The sequence below is a fragment of the Mirounga angustirostris genome, unplaced genomic scaffold, assembly GCF_029215605.1.
Source record: "Mirounga angustirostris isolate CCGP_5_RB_7025 unplaced genomic scaffold, mMirAng1.0.hap1 SCAF_4, whole genome shotgun sequence".
Lineage (NCBI taxonomy): Eukaryota > Metazoa > Chordata > Mammalia > Carnivora > Phocidae > Mirounga > Mirounga angustirostris.
In genome coordinates this window covers 104438477-104451852 of record NW_026991712.1, presented here as the reverse complement: position 1 = coordinate 104451852, position 13376 = coordinate 104438477, and the positions used below count along the sequence as shown (strand labels likewise).

At 35.5% G+C, this 13376-nt stretch overlaps 1 pseudogene; it reads right to left on the bottom strand.

The window, feature by feature from the left end:
• Positions 1-12800, bottom strand: part of LOC123860298 (glutathione S-transferase A4-like) — a 51380-nt pseudogene extending 38580 nt beyond the window's left edge.
• Positions 12801-13376: the final 576 nt, after the last annotated feature.

Below are 13376 nucleotides of genomic sequence, written 5' to 3'. Positions count from 1 at the left end.
ACATAAAAATGCACAACACATTTTCTTTATCCATTCTTCCACTGATGTACACTTAGTTTGTTTCCATATCTTGGCTATTGTGAATAATGCTGTAATAAGCAATGGAAGTGCAGATATATCTCTGAGATCCTCATTTCAATTTTTTTAGATATCTGCCCAGAGTGGGATTACTGGATCATATTACAGTTCTATTTTTAGTTTTTTGAGGAACCTCTATATAGGGGTTCAAATTTCTCTTCATCTCACCAACACTCATTATTTTTGGTTATTTTTCGAATAGTCATCCTAGCAGGTGTGAGGTGATACCTCATTGTGGTTTTGGTTTGCATTTCCCTGATGATTAGTGATTTTGAGCATCTTTTCATATGCCTGTTGACTACTGGTATGTCTTCGTTGGAGAAATATTTACTCAAGTTCCTTTGTCTATTTTTAAACCCAGTTATTTATTTAATTATTACATTGAATTGGGGAATTCCTCATATATTTACAATACTAACCCCTTAGCAGATATGTGGGTTGTCAACTGATCTTCAACAAAGGTACCAATAATATGCAATGGAGAATAGTCTTTATCTTATTTGTATTTTAGCTGCATCCATAAATAATATTATTTATGTCTCCTTGTGAGATATGTATATATATATATGCATATATATCGTACCTGTACACACATCAAAAATATATAAAATTATATTGCACTTATTTCTTTAAATATTGTTTACTATAGTCAATAGCACGTGTTTAAGATAAATCCACGTTCCTGTGTGAAGGTGTTGTTTATTTGTTTTTCTTGATTTATATTATTCCACAGCATATTTACTCTATTGTTAATGGTCTTTTGGGTTGTTTCCCATTTGAAGTTAATATGAACCATATTAGTATAACTTTCTGATAAATTTATCCCAGCTTTAATGGGGAAGAGATTCTTTAAGATTTATAGAAGGACTAGAATTGCTGGCAATATACACTTCCTGAACTTTATTAGATATTCCAAGATAATTTTCAAAGCAGCTGCACCAATTTTCACTATCACAAATAGAGTATGAGTGTTCCACATCTTTGCCAATAAATTAATTGGGTATCTTTATTCATGTTTATTGAAAATTTATATTTAATCGCTTTTTTGGAGAACATATTTAAGCCACTGGCTTATTTTTCAATTTATTTTTCCATTTTTTAATGATGTTTTAGGAATTGTTTTATATATTATGGATGTGAATTAATTTTTGTGTCCAAAAAGAAGAAATGATTTTTAGTCAACAGAAAGACAGGTCTCACCAATCTTTTCATTTAAAATATTATTTTTCTTCTTTTCCCCACTTCACACACACACACACACACACACACTGTTTATTTTTTGTTTCTTTGGCTGCTCATTTTCGTGGGAAAATAACTTTGCTAAATAGATCTCAAACATACTGCTGAGTCCACTGTTTAACTGAAAAGCCCTAACACTCTTGGCTTTTATTATCTTTAAAATTCTATTTCCACCTGCTTCATTTCATTGCAAACCAGTCACTTCTAGCCTGTGTTACTCACTCTCTTAATTCCTTGGAATAAGTAGTAAAGAACAATCAATTTATATTTTTATTCGGGTCTTTCTCTTTTGGAGATATGGGCTTAGGAGGGACTTGGTCAGCTTTCTAAGTCATCGCAGGCAACACGTTACTAAATATGTTGACATCATATAACACAGATCTCAAGCTTTCCAATCTATTGTTTTGTCCCTCCACACACCACCCGTCTACTACTCCAGAGGCTAATATATTGTTAGAAGCTCCTCAGCCCTGCATTTTTGTTAACAGTTTTGATATTATTTAGGACAGGGATAGCTATTGAAACGGACCTCAAACAGATTAGTCAAACACAAACATATCATCAGTTGTAGGCAAGTTGGTAGGAGACTTTTCTCCACTTGGTGATTCAGAGATTCAATCTCCTCTTATCTTATGGCAAAATTGTCTGGTAGGAACTTGTCATTTTCAGCATCTGGTCTGCAAAAGAACAAAGAGCGTGTGGTGAAGGCACAACACTTCCCAAATTTTTGGTCCATAATTGATATGCATTAATTTTGCTCGTATTCCACTGGTGAGACTTCAGTCACAGAGAAACATACAAATACAGATGAAATGGAAAATATAATCTGTGTGCTCAGAGAGAGGAGGAAATGGATTTTGTTTCAATGGATAGCAGTTTCTGCTACAAATATCTCAAAAACAATTTATTGTTTGTTTATTGGTCTGCTGCTGCTGGTTTGCAATTCTTCTTCATATATACACAGGTCTGTTTATTTAGGGTTCTTTTTCATGTTCCATATTTCTAATTTGCCTATACTCTAAGCCAAAACCACATTATCCTGTTTCTTAGGCTACTTTTGTAAGTCTTGACATCTACTAGGACAAACTTTCCTATCTTCTTCTACTGAATCAAATCCTGGCTGTTCTTAAATATATTGCTATGTGAAGTTAGATAAATATTACTAATTTTTACAGGCAAAATAAGTTAGAATTTTAAGTGGACTGTCATTGAATTTATAGTTTATTGAGAATTGAGAAATTTTAAGACATTAAATAGTTCTTTAAAATATTAACTCATCAACCTAAATGGTATAGCTCTAAGTTTGTATAGGCTTAATTTACCATATCTCAATAGAGTTTTATATTTTCCATAAATATCTTGCACTTCTGTTGTTACATTTATGTTATTTTTAAATAGAACAGTTTTTGTTTTGTTAATTGTTGCCACTATATAAAATACAATATTTTTGTATATTATTTTATATGCAGTAACTGATTATAATAAATTAATGGTGGATTCACTTGACCACCTAATCATAAATTCTTATCTTATATGTTGTTTGCCCATTTAGTTATTTAGTCAGTTCTTTCTTTAATTTGTCCTTGCTGCTCTGCCGGGGAATTCCGGTACAAGAATAAATTGTATTGTATATATGCTTTGACAGGCTAAGCAACATCCATTCCATTCTTAGTTTGCAATATATAATTATTAACAGATCTTTAATTTACATGAAATGAATTTTTCTTTCTCATATTGAGGAAATCATATGGGTTTCACCCTAATATGCTAATTGTGTTGATGCATTAGTGGATTTTGAATATTAATACAATCTTGAATTCATGAAATATTATAGAACTTACTATATGCATATTACATAAAATATGTATTTGATATTATAATATATTTATTCAGGATTTTTGCATTTATATTCATAAGTAAGATTGACTTATAATTCTCTTTTTCTCGTCACTTTGCTGTGGTTTCAAAATTATGCTAACAATTTTTAGAATTATTACTTCTATATAAATTTGGAAGTTTTGGCTGAATAATTTGATTCAATTTATTTTATTTCATTGTTATTGGGCTATTCTCATTTTCTATTCTCTATTGAGTCATATAAATGTATGAATTAATTTTATTTTGGAATTTGTTTATTTTGAAATTTAAAATTAATTGACAAGAAAATTCCATAATATTCTATTATTGAATACCTGTAGCATCTGTATTTCTGGTCTCCCCACCCTGCCCCCTTTTCTCTTTCCTGGTGTTGCTTATCTGAGGCTTTTTCATTTAGTTGATCAAAGCAATAATGTAGCAATCGGTCAATTTTATTCATCTTTTCAAAGAACAAACATTTGCATTCATTGAGTATGAAATAATAAAAAAGACAAATACCGGTCTCTGCCCCTGATTCCTGACACAGAGTCCTTAAGACCTTTGTAATTTCCTGAGTGACAGGGTCTGACACAGAGTTCCTAAATCCCTTGGAATTTCTTGGATGATAGCAATGTCTTTTGTTCTAATGAGCAACTCTTGGTGGGCTCCTGGATGGGGGCTGGTCACCAGAAAAACCAAGCCATGATGAGAAGCTTGAAACTCTTAGCCCTACCTCCCATTCTCTGGAGAGCAGAGAGAGCTGGTAATCAAGTTAATTACCCATCATTCCTATGTGATGAAGCTTTTATAAAAAAATCCCAAAATATGGGGTTCTGACAGCATCTGGATTGGCCAATGCATCCACATTCTGGGAGGGTAGAGCACCCCAACTCCACCGGAATAGAACCTTCTGAGCTAGGGACCCTTCTGAACCTCACCTGTGGGAATCTCTGTCTCTCCCCATCTGACTGTTCATCAGTATCCTTTATGATATCCTTTATAATAAGCCAATAAATGTGTTTCCCTGAGTTCTGTGAGCCATTCTAGCATATTATTGAATCCAAGGAAGGGGTTATAGGAACTCCAATTTATAGCCAGTTGTTCAGAAATACAGTTGACAACCGGGGACTTGCAATTGGTTTCTGAAATGGGGAGACTCCCATGGGACAGAACCCTTAATTGGCGGGATCTGATACTAACTCCAGGTAGTGTCAGAAGTGAATCATAGAACACCCACTGGTGTCAGAGAATTCTCTGGTGTGGGAACAACCCACACATCTGATCACAGAAGTGTTCTATGTGAGTGTGAATAGACAAAATGGTTTTCTTCTTAGGCTGAAACTCTATTTTTTAATTAGTTGAATTGTTTCTTTACTTATTGGTTTTAACTTTTTGCTGTTTTTTTTTTCCTAACTGCTCAGCTGCGCAGATGGATGATTATTCATTAGTATTCAGTTATTTTTTTCTAATATACCTACTTAAGATAATAAATTTCTCTCTAAACATAGCACTAGGTGTATCTCACAAGTTTTGCTGTGTAATATTTTAATCATTTCAATTCAAAATACATTTTATTCCTTATAATTTCTCCTTTGGTCCATGGGTATTTTAGAAGCCTGTTCTGTTTCCAAATATATGCTCATTTTCTAGGTAATCTTTAAATTAATTCCAAGCTAAATTGCATTTTAGTAAGAGAATGTACTCTGTATGTATCTCATGTATACTTAAAAATAATGTGCATTCTGAGGTTGTTGGTGTGGTGCTTTATTAGCATCCATTAGGTCAAATTTCTAACGTGTTCAAATCTCTTTACTCTTATTTCTGGAGAGAGCTTTTCACCTTACAACTGTGGATGTGTCCTTTTTTTCTAATTCTGTCAGATTCTTGCTTTCTGTATTTTGAATTATATAAAAACAAATTTCAAAGTATTATTGCTCTGGTGAATTTAAATTTCTGTCATTTTAAACTAATTCACTTTATCCCTAGGATGCTTTGGCCTAATTCTATTTTGTCTGATATTAATAAACTAATTTCTACCTTTTTTGGTTAGTACTTGAGTGGTTCATATTTTTTCAATCTTCTACTTTCAACCTTATCATTTAAGAGAGTCTGTCATCACAATATACATCTTCAATTTTTCATTTAGTTTGACTTTTTTTGTTTTATTTATTTATTTTTTTAAAGATTTTATTTATTCATTTGAGAGAGGGAGAAAGAAAGAGAGATAGCATCGTGGGGGGAAAAGCAGAGGAAGAAGCAGACTCCCTCCTGACCAGGGAGGCTGAGGCGGGACTCGATTCCAGGACCTTGGGATCATGACCTGAACTGAAGGCAGACGCTTAACCGACTGAGCCACCCAGGCGCCCCCTTTTTGGGTTTTAAATGTAGTATTATATCAATTCAGACTTGCCATAATGACAAATGTACTCAAATTCTATGTTATTCCTTCACATCTTTTCTGTATTTCTTTTTTTCTCAGGCTATTTTCCCTCCCTCTTCTAACATGGCATTTACATATATTTTTTAAGGTTACCCTAGAAATTAACAAATCACACTCACCTTATCATGAATGAGATTGTTCTACGATTTTATATCTTTTAATGCTTTTGCCAGGTTTTTATATTAAGGATATACCAATCTCATCAAACAAGTTGGCAGATGTTTTTCTTCCCCCTTTATTTTCTTAAAGCCTTTGTGTAAAAGTTTCTCAAATATCTGCTAGTCTTCAGCATTAAAAAAATATCTGATTCTTGAGATTTTGTTTATTTTTATTTTTAAAGTAAGTTTTCATTCAATTTCTTTAATTAGAGATGACGAACTCAAATTAAAGTAAGTTTTCATTCAATTTCTTTAATTAGAGATGAAGAACTCAGGTTTTGATTTATCTTAAGTCTATATTTGTAAGTTTGTTTTTCAAGGAATCTATCTCATAAGTTGGTAAATTCATTGGTATAAAGTTGTTCTCATATTCCCTTGCTTTCTTTTTAAATTCTGTAAGATATGTATTGATACTGCATTTAATTTTTATTTTTTTATTATGTTATTTAATCACCATACATTACATCATTAGTTTTTTTTAATTTTTTATTGTTATGTTAATCACCATGCATTACATCATTAGTTTTTGATGTAGTGTTCCATGATTCATTGTTTGCTTATAACACCCAGTGCTCCATTCCTCTTTAATACTCATCACCACGCTAACCCATCCCCCCACGCCCTCCCCTCTAGAACCCTCAGTTTGTTCCTCAGAGTCCATAGTCTCTCATGGTTCGTCTCCCCCTCCAATTTCCCCCCCTTCATTCTTCCCTTCCTGCTATCTTCTTCTTCTTCTTCTTCTTCTTCTTTTTTTTAACATATAATGTATTATTTGCTTCAGAGGTACAGGTCTGTGATTCAACAGTCTTACACAATTCACAGCGCTCACCATAGCACATTTAATTTTTCTAATGTTTGTAATTTCTTTCTCTACTAAAGTTTTGAGATTTGTATTAATATTTTCAAAAAAATAACTTTTTGATACACGTATTTCCTCCTGTTTTTGTCTTTCTAATTGATTTATACTATAATCTTTATTTTGTCCTTCCTTCTACTTCCTTTGGGTTAAATTACTTTCTTTTTTACTACTTTTTAAGGTAGTAAGTATCTCAGGTCACTGATTTTTATAATTTTCTTTTCTATTATACGTATTTAAAACTAAAAATTTCTCTCCAAATCATGCATCCCCAGAATAAATTCCTCTTGGTAATGATGTGTATTATCCATTTGATACATCTCTGGATTTTTTTTTTTTTATTTGACAGAGAGAGACAACAGCGAGAGAGGGAACACAAGCAGGGGGAGTGGGAGAGAGAGAAGCAGGGTCCCCACTGAGCAGGGAGCCTGATGTGGGGCTTGATCCCAGGACCCTGGGATCATGACCTGAGCCGAAGGCAGACGCTTAACGACTGAGCCACCCAGGCGCCCCACATCTCTGGATATTACCTGCTAATATTTTTCAGGATTAAAATGTCTATTTTCATTTCCTTTTACAAAAGGAATACATATATGTAAATGTAAATATATACTTGTTAACTGGGAGCGAATTAAAAGGAAATGACAGGCTAGTAATGTTGAAATTTTAGAGCATAGTGGAGAGTAATTGAAGTCTTCATCTTGTGCGAGAAAAACTGACAATAAGAAGTAAGAGTATATTTTGTTTTATATTTTTCTAGGAGTCCCCACTAGTGTTAGATTTCTTCACTTAAAGGGCATTTCCAGTGGTGCCTGGGTGGCTCAGTTGGTTAAGCATCAGACTCTTGGTTTCAGCTCAGGTCATGATCTCAGCGTGGTGAGATCTGAGATCGAGTCCCTTGGACTCAAGAGTCTGCTTGAGATTCTCTCCCTCTCTCTCCTCCTCCACCCCTAACCTCCCCACCTCAATCAATCAATCAATCAATCAATAAAATCTTTTTAAAAATTTTTATTTACTTATTTGAGAGAGAGTGAGAACGACAGAGATCACAGAGGGAGAGGGAGAAGCAGACTTGCCACTGAGCAGGGAGCCCGATGTGGGACTTGATCTCAGGATCCTGAGATCATGACCTGAGCTGAAGGCAGACGCTTAACCAACTGAGCCACCCAGGTACCCCGAAGTCTTTTTTTAAGGGCATTTCCAATTCTGTCTGCAGCTGGAACCCAGGGTGCACTAACAAACTAAAAGTTCCATATATCACCATTCATGTATTTTAGAAATGGGCAAAAGGGAGAAAAAAAAGAAGTCCTCTTCTACTATAGTCTGAGTGTATGAAGAGCTACTCTTCCCAACATTAAAGGGAATATCAAGTTATAAAGCATTTAAAGTTGCATAATAACATTAATTTTCCATACATATGTTTACATCTTTAGCTTACGATTTCAATCTAAGGTGCCTCTATGATTCTTTTTGTAGCTAATTTTAACATCATAATTAGAATTGATGTGTAACTACACCAGATCTCAGCTGCTCCTACAGGGTACACTTGTGTACATTGTAATTACAACTTATACTAAACACACCAAAGGAGAACATGAAAAACTTATATGTACTTAATTACACACATGCCATTTAATCATTTTTTTTCTAAAACTAGGCAATATCTGTTTCTAAAAAAAAAAATCAGGGAAATAAAACTATCAAATGATACACTGGCAACAGGTGGAATTTCCAGTTGTGATTGCTTAGTAGTTTTTTAAAAAAATAGTATAATATAGTTTTTCATACTAATTGTTTTCTCTATCCTCTCACATTCCGGATGTCAAGAAAAGCCTTTAACTATATTTGTACTATTATCATTGCATTACAGATATTGGTTACCTAATTATCATGTCAATTAACTATACTGCACTTCTTTAAGGTAGGGAGCATATTTTTCTCATCATTGAACACCCCCACCCCCAATGCCTTGCCAAGTGCTGGCAGAAATTAAGTACTGAATAAGAGTATTGTACAAATGGGAAATTAACAAAGTAGGAGAAGGTAGTTAATCATCTCCTGAAAGCTTAGAAGCTCTTCCAGGCAGAGAAATGGACCAAGGGCATTTGAGGTAGAGAAAGTTGTTTGCAAAGGCAAGTAGATTTTTTTTTAAAGATTTTATTTATTTATTCATGAGAGACACAGAGAGAGAGAGAGAGAGGCAGAGGGAGAAGCAGGCTCCTAAGGAGCAGGGAATCCGATGTGGGACTCGATCCCAGGACCCCAAGATCACAACCTGAGCCGAAGGCAGACGCTCAACCATCTGAGCCACCCAGGCGCCCGGCAAGTAGATTTTATTCATTTATTCAACAAATATTTATTGAGCCCATTATACATGCTAGACTTTGGGATATAATCTAAGGCATTAACATATATGGTCCCAGCTTCCAAGAAGCTTATGGTTTATGAAAAAAAATGTGTTCAGCTAATAAATCACTCAAAAATGTGTTCCTATAAGCTGAAATAAGTGTATAAAGCAATATCAGTATATATAATAAATGGAATTAATGCCTTCTCCTGAGTTAATTGAGCATGTTTTATAATCCTAATTTGTCTCTACTGTGGAATTATTTATAACTTAAAAAAATTAGTAGTCATTCCTAGGGTTGAAGCCCTTTCATATAGTGTTACATTATATGTTATGTAACATTGGTGTTGTCTACTTATGTATATTATATCACTTAATGTGTAGAGCAAGATGCTCACAACTAAAAATATCAGCTCTTCCCTCCAAACCCATGTGCTATTTAGGTCATACATTTTACTTTTAACATAAGCTTTAAGCATACAATATATCACTATTTTTGCTTTGAAATCTCTGCTTTTATTCATTTATTCCATATCAGAGTTCATCCTTTTTAGTTTATCCACCTTTCTGTCTGGTTTCATAGTCCTTCTGCCTGAAGAATTTTCCTTAAGATATCTTGCGGTGCAAGTCTACTAGAAATAAATTGTGAGTGAGTGTGTGTGTGTATAAAGCAGATATTTTTTCCCTCACTTTGACAGATATTTGGGGGTGTATAGAATCTTATATGGGCATTATTTATTTATTTATTTTGCAACACTAAATATAACAATTCGGTGTATCTGGCTTGCATGACTCCAGATGAGAAATGTGCTGTAGTTCTTTGGTTCTCTTTATGTAACGTGTCTTTTTTCTCTGGCTGCCTTCAAGTTTTCCCCATTTTCATTTATTTTCAGCAGTTTGAATATAACAGATAAGTGTGAGGCATGTCTGTGTGTGTGTGTCTGTCACTAATTTTGGAAAATTTTTTGCCATTATTTCTTCAATTATTTCTCCTCTCCCTTTTCTTTTTCTTCTCCTGGAATTCCAAGAATACATTTACTAAACCAGTTAATATTGTCCAACAGCACTTGGATCCTCTGTTTGATTTTCATACTTTTTTTTGTTTTGTTTTTTCACCTACCTATCTTTGAGGTCATTAATTTTTTTTTTCTTTTCTTTTTTTTGTGGGGGGTTACATTGAGCATAGGGAGTTTTTTTAATTGGTTGTATTGGGCATAAGCATGTTGAAGACATTCCTTATCTTTGTTACTGCTTTTTGTTTCTAGCTTTTTCATTTGTTTCTTTCTTATAGATTCCACTTTTCTTCTAAAATTACCCATTTCATCTTGCATGCTGTCCACCTTTTGCATTAGAGATTTTATCATATTACAGTAGAATCTTGAATAAGTTGGGGTTGGGGCACCAACCCCCTGTGCAGTCAAAAATCCCATATAACTTTTGACTCCCCCCAAGAGTCTATTGTGATTTTTTTTATTTGTAAATTCTTTTTTTTTAAGAATTTATTTCTTTATTTGACAGAGAGAGACACAGCGAGAGAGGGAACACAAAGTAGGGGGTGTGGGAGAGGGAGAAGCAGGTCTCCTGCAGAGCAGGGAGCCTGATGGGGGGCTCAGGACCCTGGGATCCTGAACTGAACCTAAGGCAGACACTCAATGACTGAGCCACCCAGGCACCCCTATTTGTAAATTCTTTATTTTGGCTAATATTGACGCAATCACTACTACCACGGATTTATTATGGCTGAGAGGAGCTATTCACTAGCTATTCTGCTGTTATTAAACACTAAAAATTAGGAAAAAACTGGAGGTTATTTGGAATGGGATAAGGAGAGGAGAGCAGAACCTCAAGGGAGAACATGAAGTCCTACCCAGCCTTGTTATCCGAAATGAGTAACTGCATCAGATCTAACTTAAGTGCCAGCTTCTCCAAAAAGGTTTTCAGAAAAAGGTCGCATAACAGTTATTCACTGGACAAAAAGTGTTGATGTTTCTAGAAAAGGTCTTGACATGAAAGACCCAACTTAAGAACAATTATACATAGCTCCATGACAGAGCTGGGCTCATGGCAGCCTGGCACCAATTAAAATGCTACTGTGGACACAGAAATCTGTAGGGGCTAGCCCTCACTCACAGATATATGTGATGTTTTACAGCATAGAGATGTAGATGGTTCTCTCTTCTGTATGTAGATGTCATCTGGAGGAGACTTCTTCCTGCTGCCACATTCAAGGAATTTCTTAATTGTAGGGATATTGCTTATTTTCACTGTGAACTCCTGGAGGTGCAGACAGAATAGTGGGGACTTTCTCTTCTAGAACCAAAATGATTTGGAGCAGAATCATGTCCACAAGCCTCAGCTGATTTCCAATAAGAAATCGTTTGCCGTGATCCCTTAAAACCTTTTCAAACTCAGACGTGCATCTAATTATAGCCTTCTAGGCCATGTTAACCAGTTGTTTTTGTTGATCATCTGGTTTCAGGAAAGGATGTATGATAATCAGTTCCAGCAGATCTAGCGTCACTTCCATGTGCAGGTCAATGAGGGTTCTCTCCTTGAGGTCCTCCCCGAAAGAGATGGTGCTTTCCCACTATGTAGTGAAGAATGCTTCCGATCTGCACCAACTTCATTCCATCAGTTTTACCCATTGGCATGTGTTGAAACAGCAGGTGGTTACCATCTTGCAACTTTTGCAACTGTTCTTCTGTTTCTAAGAATACTTCATCCAACTCGACTCCAGTGGCAGCTAAAACCCATCTTGTGGATTCCATCAGGTCTCTTCTGTTCGGATAGTGGAGCTTGGGCTTCCCCACCCTGATGGCTTTTCAGGCTTCCTGGAGTCCACGTGGAGCACCCAGAGCCACCCAATGTGTTCTGCAAGCAATCTGCTGCCCAATAGCCTATTGTTGACTGGAAGTCTTACCAATTGCATAAATAGCTGATTAACACATATTGTGTATGTTATATACGTTATATACTGTATTAGAATAAAGTAAGCTGGACAAAAGAAAATGATTTAAGAAAATCATAAGGAAGAGAAAATATTTTATAGTACTGTACTGTATTTTTTTAAAAACCCATGTAAATGTGGATCCATATAGTTCAAACCCATGCTATTCACGGGTAAACTGTATAACATTGATTTTAACATTCTGCTCATAGCTTTTCAATATATATCTCAAATACGAGCCTAGTTCTATTGATTATCTTTGTCTCTTGGAAATGCATTGTCCGTTATTTGCTTTTTCATAAACCTTGTAATCTTTTGTAGAAAGAAAGTAAACATTCTATATAAGAGAGTAGATACTGAGGTAAACAATATTTGGGGGGGCTAGAAATTAGCATTCCTTTCCTTCTGTTAGACCTTTATTGTGTGGATTTGAAGCTATCTAAAGAGAAGTGGTTGCTATTGCTACCCTCAGGGCACCTGGTCACCTAATTCCTCTAGAGATAATGTGTATTCAGAGTGGGAGTGGCCTTCTTTATGGTTTTATCATTCTGATTCATCCTCAGCTGTAGATCTTCCCCTTGAGGTGTGCCTGAGAGAGTTCCTCTCCAGTCTTGCTCTATCCTGGTCCTCTTCCAGGAGAACTGTTGACCTGTTACTCATTAACTTTTAGTCTGGTAGTAGAGTGTACTCACCCCTCTCCAGCTGTAATTCTGTACAAGCATGTATTCTGATCCTTCCCTTACTGTTTTTTCACTAGTTTTCACTAATGCCCTGAAAGCTGTGGTGTTCACTGCTCTTCTACCACAGTAAGTTCTGTAGGGGCAGATGGGGAAGGAGTATTCAAATGGGGCTTGTGCTTCTCTTGCTGACACTGCCATTCCTCTTCCCTAACCCTGCACCATGAGGGACTCTTCCTCAGAACTTTCACCAGTCTTTTTGTGAATATCTTATGAGGTGCATGTAGAAAAACCTGCAAGTAGGTGTGACCTCCCCCTATACACACAGCACCTGAGGCCTCCAAACTCACACTAACATGCTATCTGCAGCTAATTTGTTAGCATCTCAAGCTGCATTCTTCTTATCAGTACTTGGCTACATCATCCCAGGTCCTATCTTTTCCCCGCAGTCTTTAGTCTCTCCTCAGATTTTGCATTAGTTGGTTGTGCCATGACCTCAGTTCTTTGGTTCAGGAAAAGTTATGAACTTGCATTTGCCTGGATTTTTTGTTTTTGTCAAGGTGATAGCAGCACTCTTTCCACCTCTCTTTAATCCAAGAAGAAACTGGAAAGCCAAAATCATAATTCTTAAGGTGATATTTGGAAGATGAGTAAGAGTTTACTAGTGAAAGGGGGGAGGCCAGAAGAGATTTCCAGGTAAAAGAAACATCATGGTAGTGTTATGAAGGGGCATGATATTTACAGCGAATGAAAAAGGAGCAATGAGAGCAAGGTGGT